Below are 16,206 nucleotides of genomic sequence, written 5' to 3'. Positions count from 1 at the left end.
AAAAAGCAGAATCCCCTTATAACTTTCAATTTGGCGCAATAAAGCATACATATGTGCATTAGACTTGGAAAAAAATCTTACTTTCCCCAGTAAAACATACATATGTGTATTAGACTTAGAAAAAAATCTAACTACTAGCATATAGTACACAAGAAGTTTTCCAAGCAACCAAAAAACACCTGCATATAAATACACATGTTCTTATATATATATTAGCTTTGTCCTGCATTGATACTCTTCTATTTATATATTAACATTATATTTCTCATTTACCCCTCAATCCAGCTTTGTATGGGCTCTTGCTGTTAAATGTGCTCTGTGGTGAAATACCCTCATCGTTTTCAGTACCCCTTACAAAAGTGGTGAAATACCCTCATCGTTTTCAGTACCCCTTCGAAACGTGAAATATTTTGCTAATGGCCGCACTGTGAACCTTCTCTATATTTTACATTCTCTGGTAATGCCCTATTTTGTATTTCGCTGTGTAGCGTTTGAGTGTTTTGTGCCTTTGAGCAACATGGTGTCATTAGGCAATTTTCGGTATTGTGGTTTTCGGGATTTGTAGTTGAAACTAAACCCGTGGTTCTTTTTATACTAATATATGCACTCTTTTGGGGTGAGCTGATGTCTTTTTCGACAGTAAATGCAATTGAATTTGCTTTTACAATTTTTATGAGTATGCGTATGTGACAAGCAATTTGTACATAATCTTTTTGTTCTTATAAAATTGTTTCTTTCGTGAATTTTTAATTTTCTAAATATCCCGCAAGATTGTAGTTTATGCCCTCTTGTGCATAGTTCGCATGACGTATTCTGTTCGGATGTGAACGATTGCGTTTTGTAAAAGCTTCTGTTTAATTTATTTTTGCTACTAGCTTGGGGTCTATTGAAGCTTCTTTTTAGGTCGTGTTGAACAATTTTTGTTTTAATTAGTTTTTTATCTACCCTTTCAGCGATTTCGTACTGGGTAGTTAGAAAGTCTTTCATTTGTTGCCACGTGGGGCATTTCTTTCGTGATGAGAGCGATTCCTCCCATAAAAGTAACGATTTTTCTGGTAATGCGGCAGTGCATATGTTTACCAGTATAGGGTCCCAGCTGTCTGTGGGAATATTTTGTGTCGATAAAACCGACAAACAGTTTGAAACAGTGGATTGTAGTCTTATAAACTCTTCACTGGTTTCTTTTTAATCTTAGGCAAGTTTAATAGTGTCGTTACTTGGTTATCGACCAATATTCTTTCATTTTCATATCTGGATTTTAGAGCTTCCCAAGCCAAATTAAAATTGTCGTCATTTAGTGCGAACTGTTTTACTATTGCGCCTGCTTGACCTTTAGTTTTGTATCGGAGGTGATACAATTTTTGCGCTTTTGATAATTTGGGATGGTTGATGTATACGGCAGTGAACATGTCCCGGAAGGACGGCCATTCTTCATAACCTCCATAAAATATTTCTGTGTCACATGCGGGCACCTCGAGATGGATGCCCGAACTTGCCTCTTGACTTCGGATTTGTGGCAGCTCTACTCTCGGATGTGGAGTAGGTGCAATCGCTTTTATTAGCTTTAATTGATCAGAAATCATAGCTTTTGTTTCTTCGTACTGGTCTAAGCAGTTTTCGTATAGTGAGTAAGCCGATGATTTAAAATCGTGTGGTAGATCTGAATTGTCATAATCTACTATGGCGTCATGAGCCGTTTGGAGACGAGTCCAAAAATTGTCAATATTTTGTTTTTTTTTATTTCCAATAACGATTCAGAGATGTCTTGAATCGGTGAAGATGAAAATCGAGTGCAGTATCGTGTTAATCTGTCACTCTCAGAAATGAATTTGGTGGCACAAATATTTTTGCCTTTTGTTTGCTTTGTGGTAACCTGTCTTGCGCGTGTAGCTTCTGCAGGTGTAATTTGAATTTTATATACATTCATCATTTTTTTTTTTGTATGTTAAAATATTTGTCAAAATTTATTAAAATTTTCTCAGTGTAAACTGTATTTGCTAGCAATATGATTTTGTTGTGGTTTTATTTTGAATGTATTGCTTTAATTTATTTAATTATTAAAAATCGCACTTTTAATTCAATAATACTTTTTATGTCCTTATATTGATGTATTTAAGTACACCCTAATAAGCGGACTTGTTAGTATATATTTATGTGCTCGTAAAATTGAGAGCTCGTTGAAGAGATCAATTGGTTGTGCGTATGTATGTATACTTTCTAATGCAATTGAGAGCTCGTTGAAGAGATCAATGTGCTTTTAGTTTTTTATGTACGCAATCCTGCTTGTTTGTTACAAAGGGTATTGCGGAGTGTAGGCCAATGTGGACTTTGAAAATATGTACAACTATAATTGTATATGTTTTAATATGTTATTTATTATTTTTAATTTTTTAATATCTAGTAGTGTTATCTTAACCACAACGTTTATTGTTTTATTTTTCATTTAATTTTACAACTTTGTAATTTTGTAAATTTTCAATGTGTAATTGACCCAATGTATATAGGGTATATAAGCATAGGCATAGATTATATGCCGTATGTATAAATATGTATGTTCGCACTGCGAAGAGAGCGCGAAAGCGACGTGAATAATGTGCAGGTATGTTCCCGTATGCACTTTGTATTTTTGTATTACAATTATGTTTTGGTATGTAAATATGTATAACAAAAATATATATAGGTATAAGCTGTAAGCAAATATGCATATATGTATGCTTTTGTTTGTTTTCTCTCTTTTTGTAAATATTAGAATTTTGATTTATACTTGTGCCTTTGCTTACTTAGTTCATGCAATCCTGCTTATTGTTTTTTTTTTTTTTTTTTTTTTTTTTAAACATAAGGGGTATTGCGGGAGAAATGTGCAAGTATAGGTATATTTGAATTTTTACTTTTTGTGTTTGTTAATTGGTGTGTTTGAATACACAAAGGTAAGCTTGTAGTTAGGCAACAAAGTAATATTAATTTTTTTTGTTTTAATATATAAGTATGTTTTTTGAAATATATGTTATACCAGACTGTGTTCGGTTTTTCCCGCAAAAAAAAACTCGAAACTGAGACAATTTGGTAACCGTTTTTTTTGGTAAACGTATTTATTATTACAGGTTCTATATATATAAAACTGTAATTTTTACATGCATATATGCACGATAAAATAAAATAATAGGAAACGATACGACTCACATTTTGCTCCCTCAAGGGTTTTTTGAGGGGATAATATTATATATATGTATGTACGTGTGTGTATTCCTTTGTTGTCAATTCCTTTTTCTCCGCTTCCAGTTGTGCTTGGTTTTAGTGAGTGTTGTTTTTGTTTATTATCGTTTGTTTTAAATTCGCGCCCGTATATGTTGTTATGTTTAAGTGCTTTTGTATTTCGCGCCCGTTTGTGTGAATTTTTGTTTGTTTAAACCCTTTTGTATTTGTTATTGACTTTATGTTTTGGGCTACACGCACTTTTTTTTTATATAATATGTATATATACGAGTGAATAAAAATATACCCAATTTATTGGGAGCACGAAATTTATTTTCACTAGCTTTAAATAGGGTTAAAGGAAGCACTCGAATATTTAGTTGTATAATTGAACTCCGTTCAAATTTATTTATATACCAAATTATTAATTATTAAACAATTAAAATGTAATAAAAGTAAATAGTTGTGCAACCAGCTGATTTCGCGAAAACGATGTCCGAACAATGAAGGTTTGTGGTCGACGCGCTGTACCGCAGAGAAGAAGTTAGCGCGTAGGATCACTATTTAATCGAGTGTGTATAAGCGAATGTCCAGGATCGCTGTATTAGCGGTCTAATAAGCGAATGTAATGGTATGTTGTGTTGTCCTATGTGGTGTCATCTGGTGTGGGGTGAAATTCCTTGAGTGTTCACAGGTGTGGTGTGTTTCACTAGGGTGTGTCAGTTTTTCCCGAGTAGAGTGGTGCACTTGGAGGAGGGAGTTTAAACTCATTTAAACAAGAACTTTTCGAAAAATCAATTTCCATTAGATCACTCATACAATCCACAGATACTTGACTATTTTGAACCAATGTAGGAGCACTCGTTGACTTTTTATCACAATTCGTAATTAATCCCAATTTATAACCAGAATCGTCAGCCCCAAAATTTAAACTATTGTTACTAATACAACTCTGATTAAAGCGGGATCTGGGAAATAAAACAGCACGCTGTAAGACACATTTAGGAATTTTCGCCCGAGATCCAACTGAAAACGCTCGGACTCGGATAGCGTTTTTGTCATGTAAAATCTCGTTCGAATTTCCCGATCGTTTCATTTTATTTCTGTCTATCTTACTTCCAATTGAATACGATCGTTTAGGACGTTCCTCACTGTGAAATTAACAAATTTATTATATCAATATTTTGAAAATATTACAAAAATTATATACTGTATTATTCCAAAAAAAATAAGCAAAAGTTGCAATTTAATATCCCTATTGTGGAAAGGTATCGTGTATACCTATTTTTCTGGCGATTATAACAGAAATTTTCTTTGCGTGATTATACTCGAAACCGCTGATATTAAAAGTTATGTTCACATTTTCAAGAACTACTGTTTAGAGTATTTGGCAGCATTGATCACATTTGTAAAATTAAACATAAAAAAAAATAGAAAACAATAAAGTTCATTAAAATTTATTTAGTAGATTTGATTAATTTATACGTTTCTACAAAATCTTTTGCGTTAAATTCCCAAGTCTTCGAATTGATTAATATTGGCATCTTTAGAGGGTATAAATTTTATGAAACTAGAACTTTTTACAAACTATCAACTGATGAGAAGAGTTTGCGCTGATTCACACACGAAACTTTTGATGCCGCAACGCATTTCGTTCGTTGTTGTTTATTTGAAAGACTTCAACGACGTTTGGATTGATCCACTTACTATGTATCTCTCCCAGTAACTGGACTAAACAACACGGCTTCAACGAAGAATATATTTGGAATATAGCTTTGTTCACCCTTCGGAAGAAATTACAAGATATTAACACAAGCATTTATTCCGAATAGCCCTCAGGTAATCTACACTCATACGCAATAGAATCAAAGCTGTGCCCTCAGACTCTTTGATTCATTCTAGCAGATAGAGCTGCAAAACAATCGATGGGACTATCGATAGTTTTATTTTCGTCTCACTATCGATAGTTTATTTTGACAATCGATGTTTTGTGTAGTTAAGGGCAGATTTACCAACAATTTTCATAAAATTACAAAATCTCACTTAATAAAGCTACTTAATGATATAGTTTGGTAATACCAAATGGAAAGTCTAATTTTGGATAACATCCCAGCAAGTCACGGCTACGGAAACTCAATACATTAAAGGAATTATAGAGGAAACTAACACATAAGCCCAATACATAAGAAAGAGATGAATGATCACACGTACGTAAGAGTTTCAATTAGAAATGTCAATTGGACCTTAAGAAACTCATAGAAACTTTAACAGGAATCTCTTATGAAGCTGTTGGGTAATTAGTCGGTGATTTAACAGACTGGTGCCTTGCAGGGCTGGTAGCCTCGAGTTGCGCGAGTTGCCATCTCAACTTCCTTTGAGATGCTATCACAGAAGTCACCACGAATCGGTGCACTGGGATATTCGAATCAGTCTACGGATACAACGGACGGTTGTGTGACGAATGAACATAATTAGGAACTACCGTTAAAACAAGAGAATGACAAAAACTACGTTTAGAACGGCGAAGCGGCGGACCGTATGAGTCAGTCGTGTATTAGTATTGGTAACTTGCGCATTTGGTTTCAAATTCGTCACTACAGAAATTCGCTAAAATCATTTATAAATTACATGCCAACAATTAAAGTTCAAAAGGAATGACATAAGAACTCCAGTATGAGTACTATTGCCAAAGCCAGACATATAGTCAGGGCTGCAACCCATTTTAAAACTCGATGCGGTTCGGTTCAGTAGTTCGAACCACTAAGAAAAAACTTGTAGCGGTTCAAGAACCTGTTTATAAGTGTCACTGAACCGCGGTTCGGTTCAAATGGTTATACTAACTGATGTAAAAAAAATTTTTGTGCATATACCTATGTATGTATGTACGAAAAAAGGCTTTGAAGTTGAGATCAAATTCATGTATTCATTTCATATTCAAATTCATGAATTCATTTACCACTATTAGTGTGAAAGATACAATAAGTTGTTATAATATATATATACATATTTATCATATCAGTATTGACATTTACTATTATATAATTACACATACTTTTATTGGATGGAATTTATACTTAAAGAAGTGACATATCTGAGGTCAATACAGCAAACGGCTACAAGCATATTACTTCGATTTACATTTTTAATAAGATATTTTATAAATCGAAAGAATAACTAATCCTACGATTTTTTGATTACTCAATATATAAGTTTATTAAAAGAATGTCTTCTAATAAGTCTTCGTCTATACTTGCTCTTAAATCTGATAAAATAAATTGTATAGTTGAAAATGCTCTTTCGCCCGACACTTGTGTTGCAGGAGCACCTAACGCGATCTCGGCTAAACTCTTTAACTTTTTCTGCGTATAGTTTTGCCGAAATTGCAAAATATCTGCAAGTGGTAAAAAATGTTAAATATTGTCAAAACAATTAATTATGTTCACAATCGTTTTTCTAGTTGGTAAAGTTTCCTTTTTATTTAATTGTTCAAGTATGGATTCCAGTTCCTAAATATTATATTTTAGATTTGAGATCGAAAATTTTAATCAAATGTTAATTTGCAAAATCTTTTTTCTGAGTCTGATAATAAAATCTGATACCTGGGGTCTAAATAAACGACAGCTAAAGCACTAAAATTAGTTAATTAATATTCCCCTCGTTTTGTTAATGCAGTCAGAAACTTGCGACTTAACCACCCAACGTTTTTTTCATGTTGTATCGATCGAGTAACGCATTCAATAGTTGGCTTATTTAAGTTTTCTGGTCGTAACAGATTCAACAAGGTATGTATGTCTAAGCTTTTTTACTACGGATTTCACTTTGCTGCGGATTTCATCTATTTCCTTTAGGAAATCTGACACTGCTCAATTTGGGGTATGTGCAGCACACCTAATTACACTTATGGAGTTATGATACAAAAAGTTGCCTCAAATTCTTCAAACGTGCAATTTGGAATGGTTGCGCCGGAAATTTCTCCACTGTTACCATCGTCGTCATCTCCGTCATCAATGTCAAAATCTAAATCTACAAATAATTTTTAGCTAATTATAAATATATTAATAAGATCCAAGACATATATTTTTAGTTACCTTGTGAATGCGTGACTTCATTCCCTTCTTCTTCAGTATACCAGCCGTTGACTTTGATGGAAGTTTTGAACATTTTTATTAAGAAAGTTCTCGACACATATATATGTATTCGCCGAATTGTCGACAGTTATGGAGTAACTTCTGTTTATATTTATTTCATATGATTTTAAAACTTCTATTATTATATTCGACAAGTTCAAGCCGGTGTGCTTTCTTTCCCAAATATTTCATTTATTGACAGAGTGTGTATTAGCAAATCGCCATTTTCAATGTATTGTGCATTTATTCCTATTATGAACCTAATCGACTAACACAGTCCACTTTTATGGAAAGTAGACTGCAGTAAGAAAAGACAATAGAACATACATATATTGATTCGGGGTAAGCTTTAAAGTTGTTGGTACACGACATACTATAAAGCCACACTTTACGTGTGAAAAGGCAAGTGTGGCGGAGGGCACACCTGGTGCGTACCCTCCAACGTGTCTAATTGTAGCTTTATATGTACATACATATGTTAAAATCAAACTATTGGTTCTGCGTGGAAACTTTAACTTATCGATAATCAAGTGTAGATGTCATTGAAGAGCGCAGCTTAGCTGCCCTTTTTACGAAACCCGCTGTCTTTTATAAGTTTAAGTGGAGGACCATTTTTTGTGACTAGTAGCTGTGTAACTGTAGCTGACGATGGTTTGTTCACAATGTATTGTACCTCGCAATATTCTTCTGGTTGGAATTTCTTGCGTTTTTTTTCAGTAATTTCGCCAATAGTTTGCTCGAAAATGTCAGCGTTTTTTTTATGTGTCTCATAAAAGTTTCAGAGTGCTTTCCCCTCATTATACCCTGAACAGGGTATATTAATTTTGCCACGAAGTTTGTAACACCCAGAAGGAAACGTCGGAGACCATATAAAGTATATATATTATATAAATGATCACCGTGACGAGCTGAGTTGATTTAGCCATGTCCGTCTGTCTGTCCGTCCGTCTGTCCGTCCGTCCGTCTGTATATACGCGATCTAGTTCCTCAGTTTTTGAGATATCGATCTGAAATTTTCCACCTGTCCTTTTCTCACAAAGAAGCTGCTCATTTGTCGGAACCGCCGATATCGGATCACTATAGCATATAGCATATATGGAAAACTTTTTCATTTGACGAGGTATGTTCACGAAATTCGGCATGGGTTATTGCTAGAAGAAGTAATGCAATCTCCGAAGAAATTGTTCAGATCGGATCACTATAGCATATATCTGCCATACAAACTGAACGATCGGAATCAAGTACTTGCGTGGAAAACGTTTTCATTTGACGAGGTATGTTCACAATATTTGGCATGAGTTTTTGCTAGAAGAAGTAATGCAATCTCCGAAGAAATTGTTCAGATTGGATCACTATAGCATATATCTGCAATACAAACTGAACGATCGGAATCAAGTAATTGCATGGAAAACTTTTTCATTCGACGAGGTACGTTCACAATATTTGGCATGAGTTTTTGCTAGAAAAAGTAATGCAATCTCCGAAGAAATTTTTCAGATCGGATCACTATAGCATATATCTGCCATACAAACTGAACGATCGGAATCAAGTGCTTGCATGGAAAACTCTTTCATTTGACGAGGTATGTTCACAATATTTGGCATGAGTTTTTGCTAGAAGAAGTAATGCAATCTCCGAAGAAATTGTTCAGATCGGATCACTATAGCATATAGCTGCCATATAAACGGAACGATCGGTATCAAGTTCTTGCATGGAAAAATTGTTCATTAGATAAAATATCTTCACGAAATCCGGCATTGATTTCTCTCAATGGCATATAGCTGCTATAAAAACTGACAATCTAAATAAAGTTCTTATATGAAAAAAATTGTTTATGACAAGTTATCTTCACGAAATATGGATGATGATTGTCCAAGATATCGCTACAATTTTCGAACGAATTGTTCATATCAGACCATTATATTAAACAGCTATCATAGAAACTGACCGATCAAAATAAATTTTTGTATGGAACTTTTTAGTATGGATTATTGCTTAAGATGTGACTTCAATCTTCGAACGAATTCTTAAGATCGGACCAATATAGCATACAGCTGTCAGATTTAACCACTTTACAAATAATATATTATAAACAAATCAGATTAATTAATTATTTATACTGTCCAATTTGAGCTTTCAATAAAAATTATCTTATATCTGCCAAAAACTGTTTTGCTTGTGCCAAAAGTAAGGTGGTACATGTAGCTAATTGGGACAATAAGTTGAAAAATGTGTTAAGAATAGATACATAAGAGTAAGGAGCAAAAATATTATTTAATTAACCATAAAATAAACAAATGCCTAATTATTCAAGATATATTATTATTTATTAATAATAATAGAGAACTATCTAAAGATAATTATTCAGTTTTAAAACCCTAATTAACTGATGGGTAGGTACAAAACAAAACCTAGGTAGAAGAGTAGGTAGGAAGTAAACATAGTTTGCAAGTTAGGTAGAAAGTATAACCTAGGTAAAAAAGAACCTCTACAATGCACTTTCTGTAATTAACACATTAGTATTCCTACGAAAGTTGCTTGATGATACCAAGAAGGGCAAAAGAGTTTACAGATGTGAAGTCGGGCTCTAAAACATTCAATAAATAGGACCCAACGCATCGGATCACTTCAGTTTACGCGAGCAGCATAAACTTTCAACAACGCAAATAACTTTCAAAATCAACGAAAAAATCCTTTTTTTAAATAATACGAATTCTTTTAATTATATTATTATTACTTAATTTATTAATATTTTAGTATATTTTTTATTTGTATAATATTTTTTAATAATTTTTGAAAATGCTAAGAGTATCTAGGCAATCGCAGGAACAAAGACGTCGCAATGCTCTGAATCGAAGCCGACGACAATATAGTCAAAATTTGGAAAATAATAGACAAAGGAACGCTGACTATATTGCAGAATTACGCAGCTCAAATTTGGAGTACCGCAATGAGGAGAGAACTCGTGATAGTTCTGCACGTTCCACTAGACGACAGAACCTACTTCACAGAGCTGAAGAGCAGCAGCGTAATACAGTAGGTCATTCAAATAGACGTTTGAATCCAGAATATAGAGCAGCGGAGCAGGAGCGCAACACAATGGGTCATTCAAACAGGCGCTTGGATCCGGAATATAGAGCAGCGGAGCAGGAGCGCGACACAATAGGACATTCGGTCAGGCGCTTGGATCCGGAATATAGAACTGAAGAGCAGGAACGCAACACCGCGGAACATTTAAATAGGAGAACCAATCCGGAATATAGAGCAGCGGAGCAGGAGCGCAACACAATGGGTCATTCAAACAGGCGCTTGGATCCGGAATATAGATCAGCGGAGCAGGAGCGCAGCACAATGGGTCATTCAAACAGGCGCTTGGATCCGGAATATAGAGCAGCGGAGCATGAGCGCGACACAATGGAACGTTCTGTACGGCGCCAGAATGCAATAATAAGAGAAGAAGAGAGGCAACGAGATGCAGCATTGAGGAGAAGTCGTCGAGAAGATCCAATAAGAAGACGTCGTGAGAAAATTTTAAATTCTTCTCAAAGAAGAGTGACCCGCCAGCAAACCAGGCAACAACTAGCAAACGAGCAGGAATCAACGTTGGAAAGAGTACAATTGCATAGATCGAATCCCGCAAATCGTCAGTTAGAAAGCGAGAGGCAAACCAGGGGGAATATAAGAAGACGTCGTGAACTTTCTCCTGATGCACAGCTAGAAGAATAAGAACGTCAGCGTCAACGTCGAGCTGCCAATATCTTTGATATGTACGCATTGTTGATAAAGAAAGGACCCACTGAAATATGCGTCTGTTACGGTGGCACTTGGTTCACTCATCAAGCGAAAAAACTAGAAAAATGTCAGACTTCAACAAAATTTGCGAGCTCAGAAGATGCTAGAAAAGTGTTTTACCTGTCATCAAAACTTCCGTCTTCGAACCAAAAATACAACTTTTGCAACACATGCTATTTCAGTTGTAGAGACAGTCACCATGCTTCCACGAAGATTTGATAACAGCCATATTATTCAAGTGCACTTGAAACGTCGATTGGAATATGAACAAAATTTTATGACGGAGACAGTGCGACCAGCAAAAATATTGGAGGCACTAAACTATCTGCTGGGTACAGAGCTCTACGTCAAGCATAATATCCAAATGTCAAGTGATTGGCTGGCAAATACTGGAAACGAGGAAACTGTGCCATTTATTGCGGATCCTGCAGATGCGGCAGAAGTAAGAGACCTTCTTAATGCCCGTCAGGAATATGTACCGCTTGAAATGGACGAGGATTTAAATCCAGGTGGTCAGGAGACTTTAACGGAGAATGAACCCGTTGAAAATCGATCCATTGAACGGGTTGCAATGGCACCAGGACAAGGTAGATGCCCAAGAGACGTTAGAACCGACGACGATGCTCAGGATTGTCGTATCCAACGATTTGCTGCGGAAAAAAGAGGACAAGTAAAACAACTTATAGTAAAATTGCACGTTCTGAAATTCGACGCTATGATCGGCGTTGTGTGCGCGTGGACGTGCTCCTGTATATTTATAAGTTCCACGAGTTGGAGCGCATTAAAAATGCAATTTCCATTTGCCTGCGTAAAAATTCTGGATCGAGGAATATAACTGCTGCAAATGTGAGGGATGAAAATTTGATCAGCAACCTTATCCAGCATGATGAAGGCTATCATGTACTCAAAGGACTTCGATCCTCACCTGCACATTGGGAGGCTGAAAAGAAAAACGGTTTAGCCATGATCCGCTAGTTTGGTTTGCCAACATTTTTTATCACAATGTCTGCTGCAGAAACAAAATGGCCTGAGTTGTTAGTCATATTGAAGAAACTGGTGGATAAAGTAGACATTTCGGAAGAGGAAGCTACTGCTCTATCAAGCTCTGAAAAGGCGGAACTGATAAGGACAGATCCAGTTACATGTTCCAGGTATTTCGACAATCGATTCCGCCAAATGCTAAAATTATTACAAAACGGGCTATTTGGAGAGAATTTAATAGTCCGTTACTACTACAGAATTGAATTCCAGCATAGGGGATCACCACATTGTCATGGCATGTACTGGCTAAGTAACGCACCACAATTGGAAAGTGATGGAATCACCAACACAAATGATGTTGAAACATTCATCGATCGACACATCACAACCGATGGGGATGATTTGGACTTACTGGAATTCATTCAGTATCAAAAACACAGACATGGTCGAGCTTGCCTAAGAGACCTACATGGAAAACAAGTGTGCCGATTCAACATGCCATATCCGCCGATGCCACGGACAGAAAAACTTTTCCCTCTGGAGAATGAGGAAGGTATTGAGCAACACAAAGCTCAATTCCAAAAAATACAGGAACTATTAACTCTAACGGATTTCTCAGAGGAAGAAATAATACGGTTGAACTGCTTCGAAAATTTTTTGGCGGATGAGCGAATCAACACTGACTATGAAGAATACAAGCTTGCTCTTCGCTCATCTGTAAAAAAGCCACACATTTTCCTAAAGAGAAAATTTTCAGACAGGCTTCTAAATGCCTATAATAAAAATATCCTTAAATTGCATAGAGCAAATATGGACATTCAATTCATTCTGGACGCATACGCTTGCTGCAGCTATATCATTAATTATATTATATAAATAAATCCAATAGAGGAGTATCAACATTATTGAGACAAGCCGTGGAGGAAATAAATGCAGGGAATTTCTCCATTAAAAGAAAACTGCAGCACATCGGAAACAAATTTGTAAATGGATCGGAAATATCGGCTCAAGAAGTAGCTTATAATATTTTGGGACTGCATCTATCAGAAGCCAGTAATGGGGAAATATTTATAAATACATCACATCCAAACAACCGAGTAAGGATGATAAAGCCCCGACTTGAATTGAATGCTTTACAGGAGGACTCTACGGACATATATGTGCCGAGTGTGCTGGAGCACTACTCTCAAAGGCCCGATCAATTGGAAGAACTATGCTTAGCAGATTTTGCAGCATGGTTCAGATTTTGCAAAACAAGCAGAAATGTTTCTGATAATAACGAAGAATACAACGAAGTAGAGAACGAGGATGACACGACAGCTGCACTTCCAATGGCATTAAAGGATGGATCAGGATTTCTAAGGAAAAGGAAGCAAGCCCTTATTCTGCGTTGGAAACGTTTTAGCGTTGAAAGTTCAAGAGCCGATTTCTTCAGAGAAACCGCCATGATGTTTCACCCATGGAGAAATGAGGAAACAGACTTATTAAATAATGACGTCGAGAGTATTTGCAATTCACACAAGGAGCAAATTGAGCTGAATAAGCTCAAATATGACAAATTTTCATCGAACGAACTAGAACGGATTTTGGAAAACCTTCATGTCACAGCGGAAGAAACAGCTGATGATCGAGCTGCCTCACAACTTTTAGATCCCGAATTTAGAGCTCTAGCCGTTCCAGAGCAAACAGGAGACATTAATGTTTTTCAAGAGCACAACAATACAGAGGAAGAGGAAGAGGCGGTTCGATTAATTAAACTCCCACCTCTAATATTAGAAGCCCATTTACTGGCAATGGTGCAGTCACTTTACAGCAAACAGAGGGAATATTTTGCTCATGTAATACACAATGTCAGTAAAAGGGAAATCTTCTTCGAATATGTCGGAGGCGGTGCTGGAGTGGGCAAGAGTCGGCTTATAACAACTATATATCAATCGTTGACATTGCGAGCTAATAGTGTACCAGGAACCAACCCCGAAACAGCCAAGGTGTTACTCTGCGCACCCACTGGCAAAGCAGCATTTGGAATTGGGGGCCTAACCCTTCATTCGGTTTTTTCATTCCCCGTCAACCAGTCTTCCGGCGATCTTCGGCCACTAAATAGTGACACATTAAACACAGTTCATGCCAATCTCATAGATATTAGGCTTATTCTAATTGACGAAATTTCAATGATTAGAGCAAAGATGTTTGCATATTTAGATTGCAGGCTAAAGCAAATTTTCAGGAGCACCACTTACTTTGGAGGCATACCAATTATCGTGTTTGATGACTTAAAGCAGCTGCCGCCAGTAGGAGATCGATGGATATTTGCGTCGAATAGGAATGATCATTACAGTACAATTACAGGAACACCGCTTTGGGATTAATTTCGGTACTTTGAGCTCACTAAAATAATGCGCCAGCGTGAAGATCAAGCATTTGCTATCGCTTTAAATAACATGTCAGAGGGAAATATGACACACGCTGACATCCAATTAATCAAAAGCAGGGAAAAGACCTCTAATGAGATACCGAACGAAGCCATCCATCTATTTTATTCAAATGCTGGAGCAAATGATTTTAATTTAACTAAATTGGCGAACACGATGACCGAGGAGTTCATTTCGACTGCGAAGGATACAATTAAGTCAAGTTCCCTAACAGAACGCAGCAGGGCAAACATTTTAGAAGCTGTGAAGTCTTTTAAGCCATCGGAAACACAAGGAATGCTTTATACATTGCAGCTCAAGACTTCGATCAAATATATGATGACAGTCAACATAAGCATAAGTGATGGTCTCGTCAATGGTGCTACGGGGGAACTAATGCAGGTTGATTCCGAATGACATAGATCTGAAAGTTCAGTGGTGCGACTATGGATAAAATTCGCAGAATCAAGAGTTGGAAGCTTTGCACGTTCCAAGCAGCCTCACAGTCGCAATGCAGATTGGACACCAATCATGAGCGTGGTCCGATCATTCCAATACAAGAGAAATGAGCAAATAACCATAGAACGCAGACAGTTTCCGGTCATTCCAGCTATGGCTTCAGCACGATACATAAAAGTCAAGGTGGAACATGCACACAAGTTGCTGTTCATCTAGAGGGTAGAGTAAGCAGATCAGCTTTATATGTAGGATGTAGCAGAGCCACAAGTGCCAATGGATTGTATATAATCGGGACATTTTCTCCCCCGAACCCATTTGGACCGCAGGATCCAATTAAAACTCAACTTAATAGGTTGAAGACAGAAGGAGCATTGACGACATGCTACAGATTTTTGACTGAAAAATCGGAACAACGTCTAGATATTTATTATCAAAATGTAAGGAGCCTCAACAAGCATATTGAAGATATCAGATCAGACAAGCTGATTTGTTCTGCTGATATTCTGTGCTTTGCCGAGACATGGACCTTACCTCAAGAAGAATTCCCAATAGAAGGCTACAGTGTACACGCCACTGCGCGCCAACACACCACATCAACACGATCCACAACAGACATCCCACCACTCAGACCACCCACACATACACATCACATCACACCACAACTCAACACTCAAAAGGGGCTAACAGAGGACCAAATCCTTCCTTTTTTCGTTAGCAATTCAAGCGATCAAGACGTACAAATTTTCCGCCCTTTTTGCGCCCGTATATTTTTTTTTATTTCAGCCGTGACCGTGCCCGTTTGATTTTTTTGTTACGGAACAGTGGAAACAAGGTGAGTCCGTAACCGAAACAATTATTTATTGGTCCTTCGAGCCATAGTGAGCGGCACTATGGGGTGAATAAAAGAAAAAAAAAATACCATATATTCGAGAAAAAAAAAAGTGCTGTGAGAAACAAAGTGTGGCTAAACGTTAAAATACACAAAAAAAAAGAAAGACATAAGTGCTGTGCAGTGCAGTGAAAAAAAAAACATATAAACACATACAAAAAAAAAAAATCAAAAAGAAAAACAAAAAAAGGTTCTACATAGATAGAAGTGCAATGCAGTGGAGTGACATATACACATAGAAAACAAAAAAGAAAAAGAACAGAAGAAGGTGAGTAAAGTGAAGTGGCACAAGCATATACACATAACAACAAAAAAAAGCAAGAAAAACCAACAACGTGCGCGAAATAATCAAAAA

The 16,206-nt window shown here is 36.5% G+C and overlaps 1 long non-coding RNA gene across 1 annotated transcript; it reads right to left on the bottom strand.

Annotated features, from left to right (window-relative positions):
• Nucleotides 1-6,965: 6,965 nt before the first annotated feature.
• On the bottom strand, nt 6,966-7,424 carry LOC138855935 (uncharacterized). The gene is made up of 2 exons (XR_011395066.1): nt 7,281-7,424; nt 6,966-7,215 (listed from the first exon to the last, which is right to left on the bottom strand). It is a non-coding gene; the product is annotated as an uncharacterized lncRNA (long non-coding RNA).
• Between the last annotated feature and the right edge of the window lie 8,782 nt (nt 7,425-16,206).

Source organism: Bactrocera oleae, chromosome 3, assembly GCF_042242935.1.
Source record: "Bactrocera oleae isolate idBacOlea1 chromosome 3, idBacOlea1, whole genome shotgun sequence".
In the NCBI taxonomy this organism is placed as follows: domain Eukaryota; kingdom Metazoa; phylum Arthropoda; class Insecta; order Diptera; family Tephritidae; genus Bactrocera; species Bactrocera oleae.
This window is presented reverse-complemented; position numbering and strand designations above follow the sequence as displayed.